Here is a 4420-nt window from a genome sequence, read left to right as displayed (position 1 = left end):
GAGATAAATATTAGAGACTGGAGATTAAATGGTAGAGAATCAAAATGAAATTAAAAAATAAAACGCTATGTAACTAATGACTTTTTAACAACAAGATTATTTTCACAATGATGAAAAGGTCTAATGAAAAATAAGAGTACTCTGCCGTTTTCAATTCACTGTCTGTTTTATTGTTAAAAGTTTCAAACAGAACGCCACGGTTCCAAGAAACGCCATAAAGTAGGATTAATGTTGTGTCTATAATCATTTTGAGTATGAGAAGACTAAGGTCCAAAGAAAATAACGGCTTATGTGATTTTGCGTCAGTGGAAAAGAGATAGCGTGAGACGACGGAGAGTGAAAGAATACAAGTATTTCCTACGATGAATAATTTCAGGTTTGTCTGCTCATATTGACGAGGTTGGGTGTCGAGCAACAACTTATATTGAACTAAGCCTAACTTAATGCAAGACTGCGTCCACACTCCGTTTTCTGTCTCTCCATCACCATCCGTTGTTCGCCACTCTTTTATAAGTTGTTTTTAGCTCAATCAAATCTTGGCTGACTTTTGATTGGTCAGTATTTTGGCTGATGTCACTCAATGAATCTGATGAGTAACTGTTGAACGTCATTAGCATTTCCTTGATATTATCACTCAATTTGAAAGATCCTGTTTTTGTATACATAAACCGGCATGAAGAGAAAACAGTCTGGGTTCAAACTGAGGCACAGTCCTGCAACATGTTCATGAGGTTGTGTCGTTGTAAATATATCTGTATATATGGGGAGAGAATTTAGGGGAAAATTATGGGAAATTATTCTTTTAATTGAATGACAGACGATGAAATGCATACTCTACTGTTCTTATTGATTATGTGTTCTATAGAAATTTTGAAATATTACGGGTGATACGCATCCAACTTTATGGGGTTATTATTGGAGAACACGATATTTTTATGCGTGCATATGTAATAATTGTGCTTGTTAGGAGTTGGTTATCCGATTTTAGATTATTTATGAGACGTCGTTATTTAGTTTCTCGACCTCTCCAGGTAATTTATAGATTTAATTAAGAAATCCTTCTGGCTAATGCAGACATTTTTGTGTATAAGAAAGTACAGTAGTATTTTACTTTAGCTTACATGTTTATTGATAACAGGGGTTCGATTTATTTTGTCACAGGGTGTAGGTCAGCAGCAAATAAAAATTAATGATAGTGTTAGCTTTCTTTGAAGAAAAAATATCAACTGAGTTTTTGTTCACACTCCATGCCTGGGGTACAAGATTTTTATCACGAGTGAAAGTTTCCGCGTCTAACAAAGCAGAATAGTTTCCACAAAAATATGGAAATCCAGTCTTAGAAACTGCAAAGATAAGGATTTACGTAAAGAAGATGTAGTGGCGGTGCTTAACAGAACCGATCTGTCAATGCTTCTCATCAAGAGACATATATTCTGTTGATTTGTTCTTCATGGTTGGTTACACATGTAACTGTCCTTAGCTGACCTTTACGAATTGGCCTATACGTACACATACATGGTCGTTCACATATACATCCATATGCGTACTAATGCTCCGACACATACAGACACACACACACACACAAATATATATATATATATATATATATTAAAACGTAAAATGAAAACAGAACACAAAGGATTCCGCGGTACACGTGTTTCAAGCTTTATACACAAACTGTCGTTGCATCACTTATATGAGTTTATAATTGGGTGCCCTGTACAGGACAGTGCTACTGACGTTTATAGCCCCAAGAAGACATCTCTTCCAACTGGCTAATGAGACACATTCTGTGTCTGGTTAGTATTTACGACAGGAGGTCATCGCTCCCATCTCTAGCATTACGTGATACACACGGACTCCAGTTTCTGGGTGGTTACCCGTCCTCAGCGTGTGTTAATCACCAGCTTTTCTCTTTATTATAGACACAAGGCCTGAACACAGAGGGGACATACATAGACATGCGGGAACAAAAAACATATGAAATAATGAATTACAATGAATTAAACTACAACGAATATGAGACGTTTTTCTCGGTCCTGCTCCGAGATGAAACCGTGATTTCTTTTTTACAATTAAACGTTCTTACAGTCTTTTCTTTTTTTTCTTTTTTTAGCTCGTTCTTTTTCTTAGTCTTATTATTTTGGATCGTTCTTTTTCTTTTTTCTTTAAACTTTTTAACAGTCTATTTTCCTCGTTTTTTTTTTTAATTTTTTTTATGAAGCACAAATTTTACTTGCTTTTAAATGTTCGTAAAGGGTTTCAAATCTTCTAATTCCAGGACCGGTGGAAGCTCGTCAAACTCAACTAAAACCCCCAGCGGGTCCATGTAATCTCCATACATCTCTCTCAGTTTCTCAAATCTCTCTCTATCTATGACTATTCCTTTAGTGCTTTCCGGGTATTTTCCAGGCAGCAGCTTTACTCTTATTACCGATTTATATTTTACAATCGTTTTCTCTATTTATGTACTTTTTGGTATACGTAACCAAATGCCACTTATATCTCTTCCTTTTTATTTCTGCTTGCTTCGGCTCCCGTCCTGATCTGTTCGGGCGTGCAGAAATATCATAACCAATTTCATAAACGCTTTCTACCTGTTGTAATGCTGTTTTTTCCTGTGTACCTTCTTTCACTACTGCTTTTGTTGGCGCTTCGCACCTATTTCTCTTTTCTTCCGTCACAATCTCTTTTAGCCTTTTATTTTTTTTTTTTAACTGTCTGGGGGAGAATTTACCCGTTCCTTTCTCTTCCTCGTGTTTACTACTGTGAATGATTCCTCCACTCAATCTTTCTCTTTTATTGATACTATCCGGTATTGTTTCTTCACTTTTCTTCTCCTCTCCGTTTTCTTTCTCGCATAGGGAGCATGTTGGTCGTCTTCCTTCTACTGTTATTCGAAGTCTGGTGTCTTCCGGGAGTACTATTTCCTCTGCTACACTATGCAAGTCCTCCAAAGACAACTGCATGGTCACTTTGAGGCCATATCCCCACCAATTGACCTTTTGGGTCCTTGTTATCTTGAGGATCTCCGCCCCATCCTTCATATCGTACGTTATGGCTGCCACCAGCCATTCTTCCTCGATTTCGGGAGGCACTCTTCCGACCCTCACTCTGGCAACGCGTTTGCCACAGTACGTTGGAAGTAGTATCCATTTCTTTGTCCGTAACGGGTCCGTGGAGTGGTTTATGGCATCTTCTTCATTGTCAAACCTTACTTCCACTGAGCCATACTTTCTTCCACGTGTATAGAATGTGGTCAATGTTTTAACATTTTCGAGGCATTCCTCTATTTCTTCTGTCGGGGCGAACTCTATCTTGTTCGAGGACGTAGACAACGTTCTGTATACCTCCGTCCTCTTCGCTATGCTGTTCATCAGTTCTTCTGGGAGAGTCAGCTTTAGACAGGCTCCCTCCTTTTTTAGGAATTTTCTTCCTTCCTTCCTTCCACTTTCTTGTGTCAATTTCTATTTCCTGTACTTCCAGGCTGTTGACATTTATTCCTTGGGTCGCTGCCGCTGCGTAACTTTGTCTATTCTCTATCTCTCCTCTTCTCCCGTAGACGGGGAATACACAGGTGCAAACAAAACAGTGGCTAAAATTCAACAATTCAACGAATCTTGGTTCACCCGAGCGGGGTGACTCACAACAAACACAATATCAGTGTGTAACGATTCGAACTCACGTCGAAGAATTCACTACCAACACCCATGAGCGTTAATCACCAGCTAGTGATGAAAACTCGTTTCACTCACAAAATACTATATGCTTTTTCTAGCGACAAACTGTCGCTGATCTCGAAAAAGGAGTAATATGCCATATTAAATCTCTGAGCGAGATATAAACCGCATGAATACGGAATCGTAACATATAATTGCCAACCAAATGTGGCGTCCTATCCAGGACAGTGCTACTGACGTTTATAGCCCCAGGAAGACACTAGCTGGTGATTAACACGCTGAGGACGGGTAATCACCAAGAAACTCGAGTCTGTGTGTATCACATAAGGCTAGAGACGGGAGCGATTGCTAATCGGACACAGAATGTGTGTCGTTAGCCAGCTGGGAGTGATGTCTTCCTGGGGCTATAAACTTTAGTAGCACTGTCCTGTATAGGGCGCCATACTTGGTTGGCAATTATATGTTTCGATTCCGTATTGCTACTGTTTATATCTCGCTGAGAGATTTAATATAGCTTATGATAGATCGCTAGCCACTACACATCCTTTATTTTCTCTCCTTATTTCTTTCTGTGTTCCTTTCTGTGGAAGAGCGTAGGCTCGAAACGGTGAAGACTTTTTCACTTCCCGAGCGTTAAACTAATACATGTTTGTTGTCTACACCACCTGTCTTCGTCTTTTTTTTTGTGAATTCTCCCCATATATATATATATACAGTAATATATATATATATAGTAATAT

This window comes from Octopus bimaculoides, chromosome 5 (genome assembly GCF_001194135.2).
Source record: "Octopus bimaculoides isolate UCB-OBI-ISO-001 chromosome 5, ASM119413v2, whole genome shotgun sequence".
In the NCBI taxonomy this organism is placed as follows: domain Eukaryota; kingdom Metazoa; phylum Mollusca; class Cephalopoda; order Octopoda; family Octopodidae; genus Octopus; species Octopus bimaculoides.
Note: the sequence above shows the minus strand (reverse complement) of the source record.